This window comes from Leucoraja erinacea, chromosome 29 (assembly GCF_028641065.1).
Source record: "Leucoraja erinacea ecotype New England chromosome 29, Leri_hhj_1, whole genome shotgun sequence".
NCBI lineage: Eukaryota > Metazoa > Chordata > Chondrichthyes > Rajiformes > Rajidae > Leucoraja > Leucoraja erinaceus.
This window is the reverse complement of record NC_073405.1, coordinates 17331510-17357370: the sequence shown is the minus strand read 5'-3', so window position 1 is coordinate 17357370 and position 25861 is coordinate 17331510. Positions and strand designations below refer to the sequence as shown.

General features: G+C 40.8%; 1 long non-coding RNA gene across 3 annotated transcripts; it reads left to right on the top strand.

Moving 5' to 3' along the window:
* The first annotated feature begins 119 nt into the window (after window positions 1–119).
* Window positions 120–24651, top strand: LOC129711264 (uncharacterized). 3 transcript variants are annotated; one of them, XR_008725801.1, is made up of 4 exons: window positions 120–302; window positions 19958–20129; window positions 22738–22999; window positions 23162–23811. It is a non-coding gene; the product is annotated as an uncharacterized LOC129711264 (long non-coding RNA). The 3 variants fall into 3 exon arrangements; XR_008725800.1 differs by lacking the exons at window positions 22738–22999; window positions 23162–23811 and adding an exon at window positions 23821–24651; XR_008725802.1 differs by lacking the exons at window positions 22738–22999; window positions 23162–23811 and adding an exon at window positions 23821–24650 and having other exon boundaries at window positions 19985–20129.
* Window positions 24652–25861: the final 1210 nt, after the last annotated feature.

Below are 25861 nucleotides of genomic sequence, written 5' to 3'. Positions count from 1 at the left end.
TACGCGCGCACCGTCGGCGGGTTTGAGCCCAACCCCCACTCGTTGATTGGATCAAGCGGCTATCCATGTCGCCGATATCCCGCCCGCCCTTGGCTGCGTCCTATTGGCGACCAGTCACGTCAGACATTTTCCCCCTTGCGACGCCCGATACGACATCACTAATGGCGTAAAGTACAGTGGCGGCGGCGGCGGCGTTGTCGTTTGCCAAAGATCGGATTTTTGGTCACTGCCGCCTTTGCTGGAATATGGGGAGGAGCGAGTTTGCGATGAAGTTGCTTGGAACAAGCTGCCAGAGGAAGGAGGTAGTTGAGGCAGGGACTATCCCAACATTTAAGAAACAGTTAGACAGTTGGTACATGGCCAGAGGACGGGTTTGGAGGACCAAACGCGGGCAGGTGGGACCAGTGTAGCTGGGACTGATGTTGGCCGGTGTAGACAAGTTGGGCCGAAGGGCCTGTTTCCATACTGTATCACTCTATGAACGACTTCTGGGTTTACCAGCAGATGATTGATTGTGAGCTTTGTGCTGAGGAAACAAATGAAAAACTATTTTTTGTTTTTGTATAACGCTGGCCGTGACGCCTGGGTTGACCTAAAGTGCCTCGCCAAGATTCAGCACTTTCTTAAATGTGGGTTGTTGTACCCAATTTGCGCACAAACTCTTCTTCTTGGTTCTCTTGGTTCTTGACCCTCCAAAATATTCCAAATGAAATTTAAACTGGAGGTGGCGGAGGGTGGACTTAAGCAAAATAGTTTAAACAAGATATTATGAAAAATGACTTAAAACAGTTTGGCAATGATTTGATGGAGACTTTTTGGCGCCACTTTTATTTCACTAAAATCGACTCCTCAATAACATTTTCGGGTTTGGTGTTGCAGCTTTTCTCTCTTTTGGATTGTAAGAGGACAACTCGGTGCTTTTTCTCCACTAAAAGCAGTGTGATAACCAGTTTCAGTACACCAATTAATACATTTTAGTTAGGTAGGCCTCTCCTAGGCAGCTTTTTAGATTGCCAAATGACAGTTTAGGTGGTCATTTAAAATGGCTTGCATAACACGCGCGATAATGTGCTTGGACGAAGTGCGTAGTTACCAGTCAGAATTATGGTCAATGAAGCATTCATGTATTATTTCTGCTTCAAATAAAGTCACAAACTAAACATATTCACCAATCAAGACGTGATATATACCACAATGACATGCAGGAAAGTTATAATACAGTATCTCAACTCTATAGCAAAATTACTATACAGTATCAAATCTCCTTTTACATGTTGCAATGAATGCAATTTCTATTATTTATTTCAACTTCCAAACAAAATTCTGGTTGGATTATTCAGCGTATGATCAACCTCAGTGAGACCAAGTGCAGGCTTGCCGATCGCTTTGCACAACACCTACACTCAGTTTTTAAGAAGGAACTGCAGATGCTGGAGAATCAAAGGTACACAAAAAAGCTGGAGAAACTCAGCGGGTGCAGTAGCATCTATGGAGCGAAGGAAATGGGCAACGTTTCGGGCCGAAACGTTGCCTATTTCCTTCGCTCCATAGATGCTGCTGCACCCGCTGAGTTTCTCCAGCTTATTTGTGTACCTACACTCAGTTCGCAGTAACCAACCTGATCTCCCGGTGGCTCAGCACTTCAACTCCCGCTCCCATTCCGAAACCGACCTTTCTGTCCTGGGCCTCCTCCATGGCCAGAGTGAGGCCCACCGCAAATTGGAGGAACAGCACCTCATATTTTGCTTGGGTAGTTTACCCCCCAGCGGTATGAACATTGGCTTCTCCAATTTCAGGTAGTCCTTGCTTTCTCCCTCCTTCCCCTCCCATTCCCAGTGCTCCCACAGCCTACTGTCTCCGCTTCTTCCTTTCTTTTTCCCGACCCCCCCGACATCAGTCTGAAGAAGGGTCTCGACCCGAAACGTCACCTATTCCTTCGCTCCATAGATGCTGCCTCACCTACTGATTTTCTCCAGCTTTGTCTACCAACGGGATCCCACCACTGGCCACATCTTCCCATCTCCTCCCCTGTAGGCTTTCCGCATAGACCGCTCCTTCCATAACTCCCTGGTCATTTTGTCCCTTCCCATCCAAACCACTCCCTCTCCTGGCACTTTTCCTTGCAACCGCAGGAAATGCTACACTTGTCGCTTTACCTCCCCCCTTGACTCCATTCAAGGACCCACGCCGTCTTTCCTGGTGCGGCAGAGGTTCACGTGCACCTCCTCCAACATCATCTATTGCATCCGCTGCTCTAGGTGTCAGCTGCTCTACATCAGTGAGACCAAGCATAGGCATGGCGATCGCTTTGCCCAATACCTCTGCTCGATCTGCAATAACCAACCTGATCTCCCAGTGGCCCAGCACTTCAATTCCCCCTCCCATTCTGAATCCGACTTTTCTGTCCTGGGCCTCCTCCATGGCCAGAGTGAGGCCCACCCTAAATTGGAGGAGCAGCACCTCATATTTTGCTTGGGCAGTTTACACCCCAGCGGTATGAAAATTGACCTCCAATTTCAGGTAGTCCCTGCTTTCTCCTCTGCTTCCCAGCTCTCCCTCAGCCCACGGTCTCCGCCTCGAGATCTCCCACCGTGCAAAAGGAGGGAGAAAGTGGCCGACGCCGACCAGTTGCAGTGGCAGTGCGCATGTGCAGGGTGGCACATGCGCACAACCACGGCCGATGATGTGCTGGCCAAAGATCTTCGTTATAGGATCTTTGGTGCTGGCCATGGTTGTGCACATGTGTAAGGCGGCCGGCCGTGCCGGCAGACGAGGAGCGGGCAGAAACCCGTGACACGGACAGCGGGTGGGGACACGAGACGTGGACACAGATAGCGGGCAGAGACAGAGAGTGACATAGGTGTCCCGGGTGCTTGCGAAGCCGGGCAAAATGGCATGGCGTTTAGGTTGCCCGGCGGGACTGTGGGTTGCCATTGGCAACCAGGCAACCGCTAATTTCGAGCCCTGTTAGGCCACTTGGGAAAACTCCTTTGCCTTTCTTAAAATCAGTGTCATAGGATCATTAGAGCCCTCCTGGGAAACAGGTTGCAAATTCACTGCCTGGTGTGAATGATAACAATCTCTCATCACGATAGCAGAGGCCATTGCCAGTTTGGATTGTTTTAGTGTTTTTTAATATATCCATAAAACATGGGAGCAGAATTAGGCCATTCAGCCCAACGAATCTACTTCATTCTAATATGGTTAATCTATTATACCCTCTCACTCCCATTCCCCCCCGTAACCATTGACTATCCAGGTTGTATCTTATTTCTTTATGTTCCAGACACGTTTTATTTTAAGTAATACTCCAGTACAAATTCAATATTGTATTTTTAAATTGTTGTGTCACTTCGGAATGTGATCAAACCTGAAGATACGAGAGATTGCATGTGCTGGAATCTGGATCAAAAAACAAGTTGCTGGAGGTTCTAGGCAGTTCAGACAGCATTTATGGGACAGTCAATGTTTCAGGTTGGAAACCTTCATCTCGCCTGAATGATTAGAGGGAAGATGGTTGGTATGTAGGAGGTGACGGAAAGGGGTGAGGCAAGAACTGAAAAGTAGCTGAGGCAGTAGCTGGATCCAGGTGAGGGATTGATTGTCAGATGGAGTTAAGTGGCTGAGGGAAGTGGAAAAAGTGACAAACTGGGAGGCGATAGATGGAAGCGCCAAAGTTCTGCCGGTGATTGGTTGTGATGGGAAAGGAAGATGAAACATAGAATCTAATATGGCAGTGTGGGCAGATGGGAATATTGGGAGGCGAGATGCAGTGGGAGGAGTGTGGGTGATCGATAGATGGAGTGGGTGTGAGAGGGGAAAGAAACTGCATGATTGAGATTTTGAGGATTTTTGTGAAAGAAGGATGTGTGTGTGTGAGAGAGGACCTGTGTAGATCAGGAAGAGAGGGAAAGGAACAGAGATACATCCTTGGACAGCATTCTTTCTTTAAGACGATCAGACAGTGTATGCTTGGAATTAGATATATTAGATATCTGGGTGGTAATGTTCAACTGTATGTGTAGTGAAAGTAACTGGAGAGTAAGTTATTGATTTATTTCTTGATAAATATTTCAAAAAACGACAAGTCACAAAATAGTTGAATTACACTTATTTGGTACAGAATGTCAGAAACATTCTCCTTCCAGAGGTTTAGTTTATAATTGAGTTCCCAGTTAATGTTGTTTATTTTTAAAATGATGCTCTTGATTAACAGTACATTTAAGATTTTCTGCTGGCTATTAACTCTTGCATTTTTAATCAGTTTTATTTATTGTGTTGTAAATTCATCTTCATCCGTTCAAAGACAAAATCTGCTTGGTTCAAATATCTCTCAACTTTTACCTTCAAATAATTCAAATACTGCCTCCACAGCTCTTCAGTGTAGGGAATTTTGAAGATTCTGAACCATTAAAAGAGAACAAATTCCTCCTCATTCCCATTTGAAATAAAGGAAGCTTTATTTCTGAAGTTTATACTCTTAGTCCCATATACCTCTGCCACTAGGGCACATCCTCTCACTTTCCATCCTCAGAGGTTTTATGTTTCAATAAGATCACCTCTCATTCATGTTAACTTCAATACTGTAATCAGAAGCCCAAGCTATTCATACAATTGGAAGTATTTCTAGAAATATGAAGAACAAATATCTTTACAATGTGGCAGTATCTCAAGTGCCCTGTAAAGCTGCATCATAAGCCCTCTACTTCAATGCTCTATTCTTCCAGCAATAGAGGCCAACACTTCATTAGTCCTTTCAAATACTTCCTGGACATGGATGTTAATCTTTTCCAGGGCTCTCACTTAACTTTTTTTCTCTGTTGTCTGTCGGGCAACCTTGGCAGCTTTTTAGGTTGCCAAATGACAATTTAGGTAGTCATTTAAGACGGCTTGCATGAAGCGTGCGATAATGTGCTCGGTCGAAGTGCCTAGTTACCAGTTGAAATTATGCTCAATGAAACATTCACATATTATTTCTGCTTCAAATAAAGTCACAAACTAAACATATTCACCAATCAAGACGTATTATATACCACAATGACATGCAGGAAAGTTATAATACAGTGTCTCAACTCTTTTTACACGTTGCATTGAATGCAATTTCTATTATTTCTTTAAACTTCCAAACAAAAATGTGGTCGGATTATTCAGCATATGATCAACCTGTGTCAATAAATCCTGGACCATGGTAACATATATGCTTAACCATGCACACTACAGAATGATGCAAGCATGTTTTCTGTGAAGGGTTGAAAATTATCATGACATGGCCATAGCAGGGGTCGTTATTGCTATTGGCACATAAACACTCTCGCTTCCCACATAATTTATCCACAACAAAATGTACAGGTTGCAAGGAAATTTCTAAAGGCATCTTATGATAATAGCTGTTAAAACCGCCTATACCCATCTGACAGGTTAAACATTACACTAACTGACAGGCGATGGCCAAAGGACATAACAGCAGCAAATGTTTGTTTGGCAATATGTTCAAAGGTGTCAAAACGCCATATTACCGGACATTCTGATTAGATGTATGTGTTGTAAACAGCAATGAAGATACCCAGCTTGTACGCACCAGATTTTTAATTATTGATAAATGCTGTTTCCATTATTCCCACTTCAGAATTACCGTTAAAATTTCAACTGAAATATCTCCTGACCAAATTTGTGATGTATATGACCAACTGTAAAAGTAAAACCTGGATAAATCCGACGTATAGTTGTGAATGGTGCTCATTAAATAATAATAATAATACAATTTATTTATGGGCGCCTTTCAAGAGTCTCAAGGACACCTTACAAAAATTTAGCAGGTAGAGGAAAAACATGTAAGGGGAATGAAATAAATAGTAGAGACATGACTAGTACACAAAGTAAGTACAGAATTCAATACAAAACACAGTATGAGGCAATTAATGCACAGATGAAAAGGGAGGGGGACGTGGGGCTAAGGATAGGCAGAGGTGAAGAGATGGGTCTTGAGGCGGGACTGGAAGATGGTGAGGGACACGGAATTGCGGATCAGTTGGGGGAAGGAGTTCCAGAGCCTGGGAGCTGCCCTGGAGAAGGCTCTGTCCCCAAAACTGCGGAGGTTGGACGTGGATGGAGAGGAGACCGGCTGATGTGGATCTGAGGGACCGTGAGGGTTGGTAGGGGGAGAGGAGGTCAGTGAGATATGGGGGGGGGCAGATAGTGGAGGGCTTTGTAGGTGAGGATAAGGATTTTGTAGGTGATCCGGTGGGAGATGGGAAGCCAGTGAAGTTGTTTGAGGACTGGAGTGATGTGATGCCAGGATTTGGTGTGGGTGATGAGTTGGGCGGCTGCGTTCTGGACCAGTTGGAGTCGGTTGATGTAGGTGGAGCTGATGCCAAAAAGAAGTGAGTTGCAATAGTCCAGTCGGGAGGAGATGAAGGCATGGATGAGTCTTTCAGCAGCGGGCGGCGTGAGAGAGGGTCTGAGTTTGGCGATGTTGCGGAGATGAAAGAAGGAGGTTTTAATGACATAGCGGATGTGAGGCTCAAGAGAGAGGGTGGAATCAAAGATCACGCCAAAGTTGCGGGCCTTGGGAGATGGGGAGACAGTGGTGCCGTCGATGGTGAGAGTGGGGTTATTGATTTTGCTGAGTGTGGCTTTGGAGCCTATGAGGAGGAATTCTGTCTTATTGCTGTTGAGTTATATAGTATTGATACTCCATATTATTGATACTCCATATTAAGAGCGTTGATTTGCTGTTAAAATGAATTCTGTAATCACGTGTCAATGGTAGCAGTGACAATCGAACATTGCGGTTTTAATGTTTCACGCGTTCACAATTTAATGAATCCATCTTTATGGATTACAACAAATAATAACATTGGGAATTAAAACACATTTGATTGCATTCTGTTATCAAACATAGTCAATGTCCGCTCTGAAGACATTTCCAGCACAGTAGGGTCGGGGGGGTCGGTGATTCAGTGCGGGATGGATTGATGGCGGGGGGGGGGGGGGGGGGGGGGGGGTGTTGAGAAGGCAATCGGTGCGGGATGGATTGATTGAGGCAGGGGAATTAGAGCGTGTTGGTTGGAGTAGGCAAAATTGTAAGGAGAGAGCGTGGGGGGTGTCAGTTGGGGTTGATGGGGGGGGGGGGGGGGGGATCAGTACGGGATGAATGGGGGGTATGATGGATGGGGGGATCACTACAAGGATGGATGGGGGGGATCACTACAAGATGGATGGGGGGATCAGTACAGGATGGATGAGGGGTGGGGATCAGTACAGGATGGATGGGGGGGGGGGGATCAGTACAGGATGAATGGAGGGTGCAGTGCAGGATGGATGGGAAGCGGGGTAAGTACAGGATGAATTGGGGGACCAGTGTAGGATGGATGGGGAGTGGCTGGAGAACCAATGCGAGGTGGATAGGGATATCAGTGCAGGATGAATAGGGGGGGGGGGGTGGGGGGGGGGGGGGGGGGGGTGTTGATGGGGAGGGGAGCACAGGGGTGTTGATGGGAGGGGATGTCAGTGAGAACTGAATGGAGGCGGGAATGGGGATCAGTGCGGGATGGAGAGGAAGGGTCCCAGGATGGGGGGGGGGGGGGGGGGGGGGGGGGGGGGAGTACAAGTAAAAGAGGGAGAGGGAGAGAGAGAGAGGGGGGGGGGGAGGGGGAGGGGTAGAGGACGTGGGGAGGAAGGAAGGACGTTCAGCACACCTTGGCCAACACCGGCATCATCGCCCTGCTGCTTTGGCCGTCCCTGTCCACTGCCAGGTGCGGGAGGCAGTTGTGATCTCCCCTCCTCCGCCAGCCAACACGAAGGTGCGGGGCCGAGCGGTGCAGGTGCTTCAGACAGCAGAAGAGGGCTTCCCATTGTCATCCCCACGCTCTCCCCTCACAATTTTACCTACACCAACCAACACGCACTAATTCCCCTGCCTTAATCCATCCAATCCGCACCGATTGCCTTCTTAAGCCCCCCCCCCCCCACACACAACCTCCCCCCTCCCCCCCCCCCCCACACCCCCCACCCCCCCCCCCCCCCCCCCCCCCCTATTAGAAAACATAGAAATTAGGTAGAAACATAGAAATTAGGTGCAGGAGTAGGCCATTCGGCCCTTCGAGCCTGCACCGCCATTCAATATGATCATGGCTGATCATCCAACTCAGTATCCCGTACCTGCCTTCTCTCCATACCCCCTGATCCCCTTATCTAACTCCCTCTTAAATATAGCCGTTGTGTTGGAAATGTCTCCAGAGCCAAAATTTACTAAGTTTGATAACGGAATGCAATCAAATATGTTTTAATTCCCAATGTTATTATGTGTTAATTAAATTGTGAACACGTGAAACACTACAACCGCAGTGTTCGATTGTCACTGCTACCGTTGACAAGTTATTGCCGAATTCATTTTAATGGCAAATCAATGCTCTTAATATGGAGTATCAGTACTGTTGTTATTTAATGAGCAACATTCACAACTATATGTTGGATTTATCCAGGTTTTACTTCTACAGTCAGTCATATACATCACAAATTTGGTCAGGAGATATTTCAGTTTAAATTTTAATGTTAATTCTGAAGTGGGAATGATGGAAAAAGAGTTTATCAACAATTTAAAAAAAATTGTTGCTTACAAACTGGGTATCTTCATTGCTGTTCACAACACATACATCTAATCTGAATGTCCGGTAATGTGGCGTCTTGACACCTTTAAATATATTACCAAAAGAACATTTGCTGCATTTATGTCCTTTGGCCATGTCTTGGTAGTTAGTGTAATGTTTAACCTGTCAGATGGGTATAGTCAGTTTTAACAGCTATTATCATAAAATGCCTTTAGAAAATTCCTTGCAACCTGTATATTTTGTTGTGGATAAATTATGTGTGAAGCGAGAGTGTTTCTGTACCAATAGCAATAACGACCCATGCTACGACCATGTCATGATAATTTTCGGTCCTTCGCAGAAAACATGCTTGCATCAATCTGTAGTGTGCATGGTTAAGCTTATATGTTATCAAGGTCCAGGATTTATTGACACAGGTTGATCATACGCTGAATAATCCAACCACATTTTTTGGAAATGGAAAGAAATAATAAAAATTGCATTAATTGCAATGTGTTAAAAGAGTTGAGATACTGTATTATAATTTTGCTGCATGTCATTGTGGTATATATCATGTCTTGATTGGTGAATATGTTAGTTTGTGACTTTATTTGAAGCAGAAATAATATGTGAATGCTTCATTGAGCATAATTCCGACTGGTAACTACGCACTTCGTCCGAGCACGCGTCATGCAAGCCATGTTAAATGACCACCTAAACCGTCATTTGGCAACCTAAGAAGCTGCCAAGGTTGCCCGACTGGCACCAGGAAAAAAAAAGTTAAGCGAGAGCGCTGATTATTAAGAAGCAAAAAACTTTTCCTTTTAATTTAACTACAGCATTTAAATAGTAAATACCTACTTAGTCCAAGCTATTAGATTAACTACTTACAGTACATGTTCTGTTGTTTTTTCTGTGCATATAATATCCAGTTCTGGCCTGTTTTTTCTTTTTTTATAAGATTAGTTTGTAAGGGGCGAGGCTAAATGAGATTTACACCTACGGAAGATCACACGAATTTTCCCACCAGTTGGTGGTTTCACACAGTATACTCAAATACTGCTTTTTTGTATCTTTTATGTTATTAGCACCTTTTTCGCTTTTTCTCTATAGGGCACCTTTCTTTGGGTTATACCATCAGAGTTCTGAAATTGGGAGCACCCACCCAACACCAGAAGGTTGAGTTATTGTGTTGCACCATCTGAAACAAGGGAACCCATGTAAGCTATAATGCAAGACGACCCTCTGAAGGAAACTAGAGGAATTACTTTTTGTAGCTGGAATATTAGGGGCGCTAATGAGCCAATTAAAAGGGGTAAGATTCTTGCCCAATTAAAATCAATTAATGCTGACAATATTTTTTACAGGAAACGCATCTTAAAGCTCAAGCTCAGACCAGGCTGAAGACCAATTGGATCGGTCAAATATATCACTCCTATCTCACCAAATCTTGCACTGCAATTATAATCCGTAAGGGCATACCATTTAAACAAAAAACACCATTGCAGACAAAGATGGGAGGTATGTCATAGTCTCTGGGGAGATTTATTCTACCCCACTTACTATGGTAAATATTTATGCTCCTAACTTTGACAACCCACAATTAAAAAAAAAAAATCTTGAATATGATTTAAGATTCCACCCAGCAAAACCTGATAATTGGGGGAGATTTCAATTGCGTTTTGGATCAATACCTCAATAAATCCGCTCAACAAAAGAGATATAATACAAAATCAAAATCCAGTGAACTCTTAAATAAAATACGTATATAAGAAATACAAATATAACAGACGTATGGAGGATTGCAAACCCATCCGGAAGAGAATACTCCTTTTACTCATCAGTACATAACACCTATACATGTATTGACTATTTTCTAGTGGAAACTAAATTAATACCTTTCACAATTAATCCCAAATACCATAATAGTACTATTTCCGATCATTCTCCGCTAACCTTCTCCTTAAAACTAGAAGGAATGTTTAATAAAAAATCGTTCTGGAGGTTTAACCCTCAAATACTAAATAATCCGGATTGTTGTAAATATTTAAAACAACAGATGGAACTCTTTTTTTGAGACTAATGATACCCCAGGTATTTCGCCCTCGTTATTATGGAAATCTTTTAAGGCTTTTATTAGAGGTTCTATCATTTCATATCAAGCATATCAAAATATAAAAGAATAGGACGGAACAATTGCAATTAGAAGAACAGATCAGACAACTTGACTTAGAAAACACGATAGATCCGACTATAGATAAACACAACAAAATAGCAATATTAAAATTTAAGCTAAATCAAATTCTATCAGCAAGAGTTATCAGATTATTTCAAATAACAAAACAGGAAATATTTGAATTCGGCGACAAACCACACAAACTTTTAGCACGCTAGTTGAGAAAAGTTGAAAAGGCCCATACTATTCTAAAAATCAAATCAGATAAAGATGAATTGTTAACGCTTCCAAAAGACATTAATGAAAGATTTGCCCAATTCTATCAAAATTTATATACATCACCAGAAAGGAGAAAAATTACAAACTTTCTTGATAACTGTAAACTTCCAGCACTTAATCCACTGGAACAAGAGGAATTAGGAACACACATTTCAATAAAAGAAATCGAAGAGACAATCAATTCACTGAAGAACGGCAAAACACCAGGACCAGACGGGTTTAGTAACAAATTTTATAAAAGATTTTATGAGGTAATTTCCCCGCGTTTATACAACCTTTATACATACGCATTTAAAGAACAGACATTACCACAAACACTAGCCGAATCAACTATCCCACTTAGACCCAAAAAAGATAAAGATCTAGAAGACCCGGGATCATACAGAGCAATCGCCCTGTTAAATAAAGATCAGAAAATATTACCGAAAACTTTGGCAAGAAGATTAAGTAAATACGTTAATAAATTAATACACTCGGATCAAACGGGGTTCATACCCAAGAGACATTTGTTTAATAATTTGAGACACCTTTTTAACATAATGTACTCACACAGAACTAAAGAAGAAGACATCAATTATTTCATTAGATGCGGAAAAAGCATTTGATCAAGTAGAATGGAAATATCTTTTCACAGTACTACAAAAATTTCAGATGGGAGAAAATTTTATCTCATGGATAAAACTGTTATATGATAAGCCGACTGCCAGAATACTGACTAACCATATAATCTCTCCTAAATTCCAGTTATCCAGGGGCAATAGACAGGGATGTGCATTATCCCCCCTGTTATTTGCCTTTGCGATTGAACCTCTAGCGGAAAGTATAGGAGTACATCCGAACATTCACGGCTATAATTCTAAATACTCCAATAATAGAATATCATTATATGCAGATGATAATAATAATAATAATACATTTTATTTATGGGCGCCTTTCAAGAGTCTCAAGGACACCTTACAAAAATTTAGCAGGTAGAGGAAAAACATGTAAGTGGAATAACATAAATAGTAGACACATGACTAGTACACAAAGTAAAGACAGAATACAATTCAAAACACAATATGAGGCACTTAATGCACAGATGAAAAGGGAGGGGGACGTGGGGCTAAGGATAGGCAGAGGTGAAGAGATGGGTCTTGAGGCGGGACTGGAAGATGGTGAGGGACACGGAATTGTGGATCAGTTGGGGGAGGGAGTTCCAGAGCCTGGGAGCTGCCCTGGAGAAGGATCTGTCCCCAAAACTGCGGAGGTTGGACTTGTGGATGGAGAGGAGACCGGCTGATGTGGATCTGAGGGACCGTGAGGGTTGGTAGGGGGAGAGGAGGTCAGTGAGATATGGGGGGGGGGCAGATGGTGGAGGGCTTTGTAGGTGAGGATCAGGATTTTGTTGGTGATCCGGTGGGAGATGGGAAGCCAGTGAAGTTGTTTGAAGACTGGAGTGATGTGATGCCAGGATTTGGTGTGGGTGATGAGTCGGGCGGCTGCGTTCTGGACCAGTTGGAGTCGGTTGATGTAGGTGGAGCTGATGCCAAGGAGAAGTGAGTTGCAATAGTCCAGTCGGGGGGAGATAAAGGCATGGATGAGTCTTTCAGCAGCGGGCGGTGTGAGAGAGGGTCTGAGTTTGGCGATGTTGCGGAGATGAAAGAAGGAGGTTTTAATGACATAGCGGATGTGAGGCTCAAGGGAGAGGGTGGAATCAAAGATCACGCCAAGGTTGCGGGCCTTGGGAGATGGGGAGACAGTGGTGCCGTCGATGGTGAGAGTGGGGTTATTGATTTTGCTGAGTGTGGCTTTGGAGCCTATGAGGGGGAATTCTGTCTTATTGCTGTTGAGTTTGAGGAAGTTATGTTGATCCAGGTTTTTATAGCTGACAAACAGGAGTTGGTAGGGGAGAGGGGGGGGTTGGGGGGGGATTTGGTGCCAAGGTAGATCTGGGTGTCATCGGCGTAACAGTGGAAGTCCAGGTTGAAGTGGCGGAGTATCTGACCAAGGGTGAGGATGATGTATTATTATATATCACCAATTCTCAAGTTAGTATTCCAAATATATTAAATCTTATAGAGGAATTCGGCTCCTTTTCAGGGTATAGAATAAACTGGAACAAAAGTGAAATTATGTCAATATAACCTGATGAGTCGACACACCTTCTAAAATTCCCTTTCAGAATTGCTACGGAATAATTCAAATATCTGGGTGTTCCGGTAACCAGAAAATATAACTATTCAATGCAAACTTCCCGCCTTTAGTTACTAAATTAAACGCTCTTATTCAATTTTGGAAAACATTCCCGTTGTCTTTAATAGGCAGAATAAATGCTATAAGGATGATCTTCCTCCCACAAATTCTGCATTTATTTCAATCAATACCGATATATCTTCCTAAATTTTTTTTCAAAAATCTTGATTCTCTGATTACAAACTTTATCTGGGATTATAAAACGCATAGAATTCATAAATGGCATCTATGTAAACCCAAAGAAACGGGCGAATTGGCTCTCCCCAACTTCTTATACTATTACTGGGCAACAAATGTAAAAATGCAATTTACTGGCTGGACAACTCATGCCAACAGGTAGACTGGTTAATAATGGAGAGAGAAGATTGCTCGCCTTTTAATATAGGCGCGATTCTTCTCTCCCCAACAAATTTGAAGAACACACTATATGATAAAAATCCGATTATTCGAGTTCAAGTGAGTTTATTGTCATGTGTCCCTGATAGGACAATAAAATTCTTGCTTTGCTTCAGCACACAGAACATAGTAGGTATTTACTACAAAACACTCTACGAATCTGGAGACAAGTAAAATCAACTTTTAAACTAACAAATGTATCTCTTCTTTCAGCAATAGCCAATAACCCTTTGTTCAAGCCATCTATTATAGATAAAATGTTTACATATTGGGAAAGACTAGGAATCAAAAAACGTGGAGATCTCTACGAGATGGGAACTCTTCTCTCACTTCAGGAATTACAGTCGAAATATCACCTGAAAGGTAATCAATAGTTCAGATATCTTCATATTCGAGACTATCTGAAAACATATACAAAAGACTACCAAACTTTGCTGCCAGATATATAGACGAACGTATGAATAGAAATTCAGAGTCAAACAACTTAACATCATATATGTATAATAACCTTCTAAATATAGAAATCCCATTGTCAGAAGCAATTAGAAGAGACTGGAAAGAGGAACTAGGCCTAAAAATTGTAAAAGACGGATGGGAAGAAAACCTTTTATATATACACAATTGTTCGATTAACGGTAGACATACGTTAATTCAATTTAAAATACTGCATAGACTCTACTATTCAAAGTCGAAACTGAATAAGATCTTTCCAAATGTATCTCCTATTTGTGACAAATGTTTCCTTCAAGAAGCAACTATAACCCATTCCTTCGCCTCTTGCATAAAATTACATAACAGTTGGAGAAATTTTTTTGAAATTCTTTCAAAAACATTAAAAACAAAATTGGACCCCGACACGGAACTGATTATTCTACGAACGTCAGAAGCCTGCTCTGAGCTATCAATATTTCAAAGATGTTTCCTCAATTATGGTCTGATAAACGGCGAAAAAACTAATACTCAAAATTTGGAAACATACATCTGCCCCTACTCTTAAAATGTGGATTACAAACATGTCTGAGACGCTACATTTAGAAAATATTAGACTTGTCTTAGCAGAAAAACCAGAGCATTTTTCGAAGACATGGACACCATTCATTGATTTATTACAAGGATAGTATGATGCAAACCAATTTTGGAGTGAAATCTAATTTTTTCTTTCTGTTTTTGTCTTTTTATCTCTCTACGTCATTTCTTTTATTTACTCACTCTTTGGCTACATCAATTTGGTAGTCTAGGGGTTCTATTTTTGCACATCCACTTTTTCTCTCTTCTTTTCTCTTAACTTTTGCTAAAAATTAAAATTGAAGCTGTACAATAACTGTATTATGTCATATGCCGCTGCTTATATTTTTGTGCACTGCTTCTAATAAATACAAATAAATAATTAAAAAAAAACTGATCCTATTCACATCAGAATTCACAAAATTACATGATTTTTAAATCTCATTTTGTCATGAACTTCTATGCCAAATGGAATAATGAATTCCCATAAATTAATCCAGAAACATCCACTCTCAAGATAATCAAAATCATTGTTTTTTGCACAATATATCTGACTAAAACTGTACTGTGTATATTTAGTATGAAAATGTTGATCATGGATAGACAATAACACAAAATATAGATGAATTAGATGTTCATATGACATGATTGTGCAAAAAAAAAAAAAAGAATTTGATTATCTTGAGAGTGGATGTTTCTGGAATGTGATCTATTGGAATGTTGCTGTTGCCATAAATTTTAAGCCCATATCGGCAGGCAAGACAGTGCCTAAATGGGGCCTAAATAACATTTTTCACATCATAAGATTAAAATGAAGCCACACCAAAAAGCAAGATAATATGTTAAATAAACGACATACCTTTTGTTTTGTCCTTATATTGTGATCCGTGATGTTGAAGGGGTTGAAGGCATTAGATGTCGCGTTTAACTTAAATCCAGCGATTAAATCGTCCAGCATTTAAAAAAAAAAAAAACCAGGAACGGAATCCCGAACTATTTTTCTTCATCAGCTAGCAGCCCGAGGAAATCCCTCTCCGACAACTAATACAAACCTGCATTTTAATGCTGCCCCCCCACTCCAAAGTCTACGGAATTGCACGCACAGGCAGTGGCAGATCTGTAGCACCGCTGATGGTAGGTATTGTAACAACGCTAGTAATTGCCACCAGAGGGCAGGCATAGCATAAGTTTGTAACCATTTTCATTAAATTCCCAGAAACTTGTTCCTGGAACTTGGATTATGTAGGATTTTAGTTTTAGAAACGCTGAAGTTAACACTGAAGGAAATGCCTATTTACTTTCTGCAGTGTTCTGGCTACAGAACCCAAAAAACCATGATCAAACCCTTTTCTGAAATCTCAGCAGATAACGCAAGGGGAAAGTATACAATTAATGACAGGACCCATCACTGAATTAATATACAAAGGGATCTTAGGGTCCAAGTCCAAGTCCTGAAAGTAGCAACACAAGTAGTGGAGGTCATCTGGTATGCTTGCCTCCAAATTTCGTTTGAAGCTAATTTGAGGTTCAAATGACAATAAATGGTGTATTGTATTGGTCAGGGCATTGATATGAGTGTCGGGAAGTCAAGATGCAGCAAAGTAACTTTGGTTAGGCCACATTTGGAGTATTGTGTGCAGTTCTGGTACCACTGGCCAATATGGAAATGAGCTTAAGATAAACCCAGCTTGTGGGGGCAGAGTTAAAGCTTGTGGATTCTGCTCAAGCTGTAATTCTTATGTTATGCTGAGCGAGGGAAACGTTCTGATTTGACTTTGGTTAGCTTTCATAAAGTATCTATGGGGAATGGCTGTATTGTAAATTGTTCACTTGATTGTAGATGGTCTCTTGGAAGCACCAAGGGAAAAATTTCCCCATAATACAAGGGAATTCATTGCTCCCATTCAATTCATTTGTTTAATGTACTAAAATTTGAAAGAAGGTCGAAACTGTGTTGAATTGAGTCAAAAGCAAAATTCCAACAGTAAATAAAATGCAAATGAGGAAGTATGTAAATATTGTGAAGTAATAATTATTGTAATATTTAAATTGTTTAAACAACTAACAGGTCTCTTGGATTGGCTGATGATTTGTAGCATATGGAGGTGTCCAGCGTGATTTGACAATGCAGGAAGTACACAAGACCTTTCAAATTGTAGTTCGATGTTACTGACAAAATTGCACAACGTGTCAATAACAGATTCAGTACCATATTAAATGGGTCGAATAACAAATTATTAGAAAAAATAATAATTGCAGAGAACAGAGATACCTGAATTAACTGCTGAATTGGCAGATGTTAGCCTGACAGAAAATATCAGTAGATTGGACAGTGTGGTTGGAAAAACAAAGTAATGTTTCAGGTTCAGTAATATTCCTCCAATTTGTGTTTAGCCTCACTCTGACAATGGAGGAGACCTAGGACAGAAAGGTCTTTGTGGGAATGTGAAGGAGAATTAAAGTGTTTAGCACCGGGGAGATCAGGTACGTTCAGGCAGACTGAGCGAATATTTTTTATTTGGCACACTCCTGCCAGAAAAGGTTCTGTAATATACCTTGTGATCAATTAAAGGTAGACAAAATTGTGATCAAGTGATTTAATTGATACTTTACTGGAGCTCATCGGAAAGTATAATGAAAAGAATGAAAGTAGCACTACTTTGTGATTTAATCAGATCATTATGAACACTATTCAATTTGATTGGACATTTTATTGCAAACCTCCAGGGGTCAGTAGAGTATCAAGTTATGCATTGTGGAAATATTTCCAGTTAGCACCAAGGACAGTGACATTTATCATGGAAAGTTTGGAAGAAAGGATCATAAATACAGGTTTGAGTTTGAGTTTAATTTATTGTCACGTGTACCAAGGTACAGTGAATAGCTTTTGTTGAGTGCAAACCAGTCAGTGGAAAGGTAATACATGATTACAATTGAGCCACTACAGTGTACAAATGCATGATTAAGGGAATCCAGGAATGGTAGGAATCTAGAAGTTGCTACCAAGTGGAATAGTTGAGGTGAATAACTTAGATAAACCTATAAATAAGAGAGATACTCACCAAAGTAAGAAAGAAAGAATAATATGCTATGGGTGTGGAGATAGTAAAAGTTGCAAAGATTAATTGAAATTAATGGCCATAGACTCGTTGCTTGAAACCCTTTCATGAGAAGGCATGTTGAACAGGTATGGAGGTGCCAAAGTGAGAGTCCATTGATGCAAAACTCGATGCCCACGATAGTTTTATGAAAAGAGGCCTTGCATGTTTGCAATGCGCAAAGACTTTCTCTCCATTCACTCTAATGAAGAAAGGTAGCTATTAATGAAGGTGGGCATTTGGTTTCTGGGCGTCCGATTGGAGTTGTGATTGGATTGTCAAAGATTGTTTTTGATATGTGGTAATGGAAGATTGGCTGGGGTTATGGTCAGCATGGTGGTAGGGTCCATTTGGGGATGTGTGGATACACTATGCTGACTCATAGAACTGGATGAGCCATATTACAATTTACAAGCTTCAATAACTTTATATAGAAGGCGCTGGAACATAAGACAACAGATCCTATTCATAACAGACTATTTCATATTTGAACGACCGGATGTCAAGTTCTTTTGCTGTTTTTTCTCCCCAACATGACAAACCCTTTTTTTTTGTCCTATCATTGTATGCATAGCTCACCCCCAGATTAGCAATATATATACATTTATTTTGCAATTATGCCATTAGCTTGAGACAGTGCATTAAAAACTTAAAATCTAAAAATTTGAAATCAATATTATGCATGGAATTAAGAAGTAATGAGCTTAAAATTGATAAATCCCAAAAATATGTTTATCTTCCTGCAAGATTTTTGCAAGACCAATACCCCAAGGCTGTGGCTCCTATACTGGGCATTCTAGCCATCAGGAACACCATCCCTGTAAATAATCGATCATGTCCTGTAAACATTTTGTTTGTTTCTATGAGATACCCTTTCATCCTTCTATACTCCACTAAATACAAGCCTAACTGATTCAGTCTCTAATAGCAAGTCGTGCCATGTCAGGAATCAGTCCAAAAAAACTCTAATTGCACTCCCTCCATGGCATGAATATCCTTCCTCAGATAAGGAGGCTAAATCTGCACTACAAACTCCAGATGGGCGTCTCACCAAGGCGCTGCACAGCTATAGCAAGACATCTTTACTTCTGTACTAAAATCAAACAAAAGCAAACAGAAGTCTGTCAAACAAAGGGTAGCTGAAAGCTGCAGCAGCTCACTAATCCAGTCTTTCGGGAGTAGGGCCTACCTGAGTATCCTGTGACTTACTAAAATGGATTATTCTTTTTAAAAAGCCATCTGCTTTGCAGACAGGTGTCAGCTGGAAAACAGCTAAATTATCAGCAAGCTTCCTTTCCTTTTTTTAAACTTTGCTTTCAAATCAGCCTGCAAGTTCTTGGAAACCAAACCACTCAAAAGCAGTGAATGGTTCAGCACCTTTATATTCTGGCTGTTTCAGGTTTTTTTTTGTAAGGTTGCAGCACAGTAACAGCTGGTTCTTATAACAGGATGAATCCAAGCCATGCCTCACTTATTATAGTGAAAACCTAGACAGTTACTGTCATTCATTTCATTAGGTTCTCTAAAATTGTGGTGCTGTATGAGAAGATAAATTATTTCCCGTTCAAGTGTGTTTTTATAACATGGCAGAAAATATATGATGCACCCACTCCCTCCAAGGTGTCCCTACCTGATATTTGCCTCCATGGTTTCTAACATTCTTTTTGATCCGTTTATTCATGTGTGCCCCATTTTCCAATCTGCACTTGAAGATTGGCTTTGTAAACTTATCTTGATATTGCAACTAAAGTGTTGGAAGATTGTTTTATATTTTTGGTAAGGCACATACAATTACAAAATAAAAAGAGGAAACATGATATATACAGCAGGTGGTGAGAAAAACAGAGTTATTTTCGAGATAAATAATCCTTCTTCAGAACTGGAAATGTAAGTACACAACATCAAGGTATATCATAGGTGAGTCAGCAAACAATATTTGATGAATCTCCTTCGGGAAATGTTAAGAACAAGTGACCAAAAGCCAAGTCAGAATGTGCATTTAACAAAGAATATAAAAACATTAAGAGTATGAGTAAACCTTCTAGCTCTCAAAGCTGCTCCAGTATTAACCATGATCGTGGCTGATTTTTATATCGCAGCATAACTTTCAAGCATTTTCAAACTATCCTTTGATGCCCTTAGTATTCATAAATCCATCTTCCTTGTTCTTGTCTATTCAGTCAGCTTTCCCATCTCCACCCCAACAGCCACTCCAGCCCACCACCCCAGCAACGGACTGTTCCAGCTGCTACGGTCAGGCAAGTGCCTCCGCTGTCACGCTACGAAAACAGAGAGGGTGAGACGGAGTTTCTTCCCACAGGCCATCAGGACTATAAACTCTAATCTCACCAGGTACTAATTTTACTGTTGTGTCTTTTTTGTAAATGAAAATACTGATTCTGTTCTGTTGTGCTGTTCTGTTGTTATGCACAACCTCACAGGCATTGTCACTTTCATTTCACTGTACATCTTGTATGTACAAGTGACAAATAAAGTTGACTTGACATATCCCATGAAGCCTCTTTCCACGCTCTGCCATGTTGACAGTACCACATAATTGAGCATTTTCAGCAAACTTGGAAATATGCATCTTGTGTCCTTAACCAGGTCATTGATATAGATCATGAATAGAAGGGGCTCAAGCACCGATAATTGCTGTACCCCATTAGTTAGTCTACCAATCCCAGAACACAAATAGGAGTAGGAGTGGGCCAGCTGTAATTGCAAGCTGCACCACTGATTAAACTAATTAATTGTGCTCTGAGGTTTGTTCATGCAATTTCTCAATTTGCCTTAATTTTGTATCTATGTTCGAATCTTTAGGAATATTAAAAGTTAAGAGATCTATGAGAATTCTTCAGTGCTATAAATTGCTCAGCTTGTTTGATGATATTAATACCACTAGATGTTAGGGATCACCTTGAACAACAAAAGCCAGGACAGAAAAGATCCACACCATAGAGGTTGCTTGCCTTTTGTTGTTAAGTTTCTTTGACATCAAAGCCAATTAGTTGCTTTTCCAATTTCTCCACAAGAGCTCTTGTGAGCTTCAGGAGCTTTCAAAACTGGAACCTTCGTTTTTTTGCTGTTGCTTCTAACCAACAGGGAGGCAGGGTTGAAAGAGTTAATGGAGGTTAATTAACAATAAACAGCACAGCTGAGAAATATTAATTTCAAGCTTAATTGTTGCTCAGCAAGAAACAGAATTTTTATTGAATGTTCAATTTTCATTTAAGTATTTTGTTGATTGGTATACACTCATTAATTTAATATTCCTTTATCTACTGACAATTACTTTGAGATTCAGAGTACAAATGAAGGAATACAGTCAACAACAGCCCCTGTAATCAAGGAGTTGTTCTGCATAATTGATTCCTTGTTTGTCCCTGTTACACTTCTCAAACCGAGGAGCAACAATGGCTATTCTCCAGTCTTCTGGGACCATGCCCGTGGCTAAAGAGGCTACAGAAATCCCATGTCAAGATCCCAGTAATCTATTGCCACCTTCAGTCTCCTGAGAGAGATTCTACTAAGGCCATGGGGACTTATCCATCTTCATGTTTTTTAAAGACACACATCTCTCTTAATATTGATATGCTCTAGAATATCATCACACCCCTGCCTGCTCCTTCGTGAAGAGCGATGTGAAATAGTTATGTTGGACCGCGCTCATTTAATCTTTCGTCATGTTCAAATTATCTCCTTAGTTCTTGCGTTAACTTACACTCCATACTACTCTTTTGCTCCCAATATCTATCTATCTATATAACTATGAAAGTCTCATCTTGTATGTATGTATACGTGCACGTATGCATGTGTGTTTTTGTTGGTGTTTTTCTACTTTCATCAAAACGCTACGCGCTAGAGTTGAAATGTTTACAGATTATTACTCACATTAACTTGGTCGACACAATAAACAAGTTCCCTTCACATTTCATGCTATATTTCAAAAGTTATTAATCATGAAAGTTTAAAAAAAAAACTAAAACGGCCTTTCTAAACACTCACAGATTCTTCAAGTGACGTCACAATGTCCCCGCAAGGGGAGGGGTTCGCCGCCCTCTCCACCTCCCCAACGGTTTTAACTTCATAAACCACTGATTCCTTGCAAGGAGTTGGGGGGTGGGTAGGTGGGGGTTGGCGCCCTGCACCCCACTGGAATGTTCTGGAACACACCACCCTTTGCCTGGCCCAGTCGCACTGAAGATGTGGCCTTGCTCGGGTCGGTGCTCCATCCTCACCGCCCCTCCTCATCGCCCCTCCTCCCTCCAACAACACGGCGCTCCATCCTCAACACCCCTTCCTTCCTCCATCCCACAGCACGGCGCGCCCTCCTCACCGCCCCTCCCTCCCTTCCTCCCACACACTTGCCATCGCGGACCAAATATGCTTTGAAAGTAATACGGCCAACTCTCAACACCGTGGTAAAGGAATTCAATCCCACTTACAGACCAGCTGCTGATAAAGTTATTCAAGGTAATTCTCCGACTTCATATTCTTGACAACAGCTCAGAAACCATAGAGACTTCAACGCACATAGTTCTGAAATTTGCTCTGAGCAAGAGAGGAACCAAAATTGCAAAGCCATGAAGTTATCACTTTCCCCCCCCCCCCCCCCCCACCACCCCCCCCCCCTTGTGTTGGGGGAACGGGTTGCGTTGGGGGAACGGGCGAGTGCTGGAATATTGCGTTGGGGGAGCACATAGTCTAGTATACTTATAAAAATCTCATCTTGTATGTGTATATATGTGTGTGTGTGTCTCTGTATGTGTGTATGTGTTTTTGTATCTTCGCGAAAACGTTACGTGGTAGCGCTGAAATTTTTACGGAATCTTACTCACATTTTTCCAGTCATCGCCATAATCAGGTTCTCTTCAGATTTTATACTATATTTCACAATTTATTGATGATTAAAGTTTTTAAAAAAAGCAAAATTTGAACAAAACCAACTGCTTCCCAGAGACACTCCTCCAGCAGCTTCCACTGATGATGTCACAAAGCATCTCACAGTCCACCAATCACAATGGGATCATTTACATAAGCTGCAGTCATTGATGCCAACGGTAGCAGTGAGTAGCACAAGGAAACAAGAGACACACCAAGAAATAACTGAACATGTCAAGGACCAATGAGAAAGAACACAAAACAGAGGGGAGCAAGAAACGCAACAAGAAAGAACTGAACGTCGACGATCAACAAAAAGCCAGAACAGAAACTGGCAGGTAAAAAAGGACCAATTATATTGTGATTTATTATATTTCAAACAAATAGATCGCCATTTTGATCTAATGCTTCAGAGTTCATTAATAGATAAAATTGTATTTAGAAGTTTATAAATATTTACTTCCTGATGAATATCTACCTCTTTCTTACATGATGCCAAGAGGAGGGAGCGAATGAGTTGCAGCATGGTCAAGGAAAGATGCAAAGAGACAGATGGGAACAAGAGACGTAACAAGAATTTACTAAATATTTCAAGGAATAACGAGAAAGAACACAAAACAGAGGGGAGCAAGAGACACAACAAGAAAGAACTGAACTGAATAAATCTAATTTTTAACATTTAAATTGTTGTTATATTTTAAGTTATTTACATTTTAATCTTTAATAAATCCCTTTTCCACGTTGTGCCAGTCAGCTGGTTTAGGAGAGAGGTTTCATTTACAATAAAAAATTCCAGAACTTCCCTCGTGGGGGTGTGTGAAGGGGGGGTGATCACCCCCCCTCCCAACATGGGGTTGATTGATTACCTCCATAAATTCCAGGATTTTACTTGCGGGGCCCAACGGGTCCCACTTGGTCTAGTATACTTATAAAACTCCCATCTTCTATGTATGTAGGTGTGTGTGTATGTGTGTGGATTTTTTTGTATCTTTGTCAAAACACCATGTGGTAGGTCTGAAATTTTTCCACATTCTTGCATTTTTCCTGTCCACGCCATAATCAGGTTCCCTTTAGATTTGATGCTATATTTCTCATGTTATTGATGATTAAATTAAAAAAAAAACAACTTTGAGAAGAATAACTGTGACTCTGCTTTGAGAATTTTCTGACAGCTTCCAGTGATGACATCACAATGGCATCTCACAGTCGTCCAATCACAATGGGATCTCATGCACACAAGCTGCCGTGAAGATTCTGAAAACCGAAAATGACATCATAATGGCATCTCATGCACACGCTGCAGTGAACATTCCAAAAACCGAAAATCTAACTTTCACACTTCTCATTAAGGAGGATAATAAACAGACTGAATCTCTAATGACTTTGTATTTATTTCTTAACTAAGAAATTAAGAAATGTCTCCCCACTTCACATCCTCTGGGTCTTTTGAGGCTCTAAGCCTTAGTTCTAGACTTCTGAGCCAGGAAATCATCCTCTCTGCATCAAGTCTGTCAAGTGCTGTAAGAATTATATGTTTCTTTCATTCTTATAAACAGGAGCAGTGCTAGTCTGCTTCAATCTGTTAATATGGCAAACCCGGCATCTTTGAAACTGACCTAGTGAATCTTCACTTTATTTTCTCTATGGCAAACACATCTATTTTTAGGTAAATAGACCAAAACTGTACACCAGTTGCAGTAAGATTTCCTAACAATTGAATTCAAGAAGTGACTCGGCTAATAGAACTTTTGTCTTGCAGTTCCAGCAAACCGGGTTCAAACATTATCTTCATTGCTGTCCATAAACAGTTTCCACATTCTCCCTGTGTTTACAGAGGGTTTTTTTCTGAGTGTTCCTCCCAAGACCTAAAAGATGAACAGGATGGTAAGTTAGTTTACCATTAAGTTAATTTGCCAAATCTGAAGAAGGGTACCAAATCCAAATGTTACATATCCATGTTCTCCATGGATGCTGCCTGACCTGCTGAGTTTCTCCGGCATTTTGTGTGGTAAGTTAATTGGTCATTCTAAATTGCATCTAATAAGTAAATAAGTGGTAGAATCTGGAGGTGAGAAAAATGGGTGAGGGTAGGTCAAGTGTGACAATGGGTGCTCAATGGTACGCATGGACACTGTGGGCCTGTTTCCATGCTGCATCTCTCAGACACTGAAGACACTAAACAGACAATAAAATCCCTTTAAGCGTCAACACTACATCTTGCACATTTTTACTGATAGTGGATTAAAGTAGTAAATCTCTATTGGTTTACTATGAAATGTAAAGAACCTCTGAGGTAGCATATGATGCCTCGGAGCAAAAGGCAGTTACCATCCATAATGTAGCATTTATTTGGCATTACCTTAACAAAAGCAAATGTAACTGCAAACTGAAAAGAAAAGGTACTTCAATGTGAAGAAATTCCATTAGTTCGAGCTGGGAAAACCTTTTGATCCTGTAACAGATTATAAACTGCTACTGGCAATCTTGAAACATGAATTTTAGCAACAGCAAATAGCCAGGGTGCAAAGAAGGCAGGTTGTGGTACCACAGTATGATCATATGATTGAATTTTGATCAATAAACTAAAATGTTATCTGTTTTCTACCAACCCTGTTGGAAAAGCCATCTACCTCTGCAAATATATTTGTGTTCATAATGATTCACCTGATTGTCATTAAACGGTGCAACTTTTCCACGGGAGAGTTGATGAGGCAAAAAGATTAAAAAAGCAATGATTTGAGGGAAAAAATGAATTTTGACTAGATGAGTCAGTCATCAGATCAATGGCAAGTACAAGACTCAACAATGGGATCTTGGCAAAGTAACCTAAATTCACAGTTTCAAAAATATTCATTGCACATCAGAAGTAGGAGTAGTCCCTATTGATTGGATGATCACATTAAGTGATGTACCTGAAGATTGCAAAGGGACATACAATGATTAATTTGTTTCTAATGTTAACGCATTTTGCATCCAGTTCTGTTGAAGAGTCACAGAACACTTGTGAAATGGTCCAAGAAGTTGCATGTTCTACAGGTCAAAGAAACAATACAACGTCAGAGGAAAAATATGCTGTTGTGATTGATCCATTAAAGAGGATAATGAACAGACTGAATCTCTAATGACTGTACATATTCAAAGAGGGAAAGCAGTGTGATGTATTTATGTATAATATTTAAATGTCACTTGCTGTAGAACAT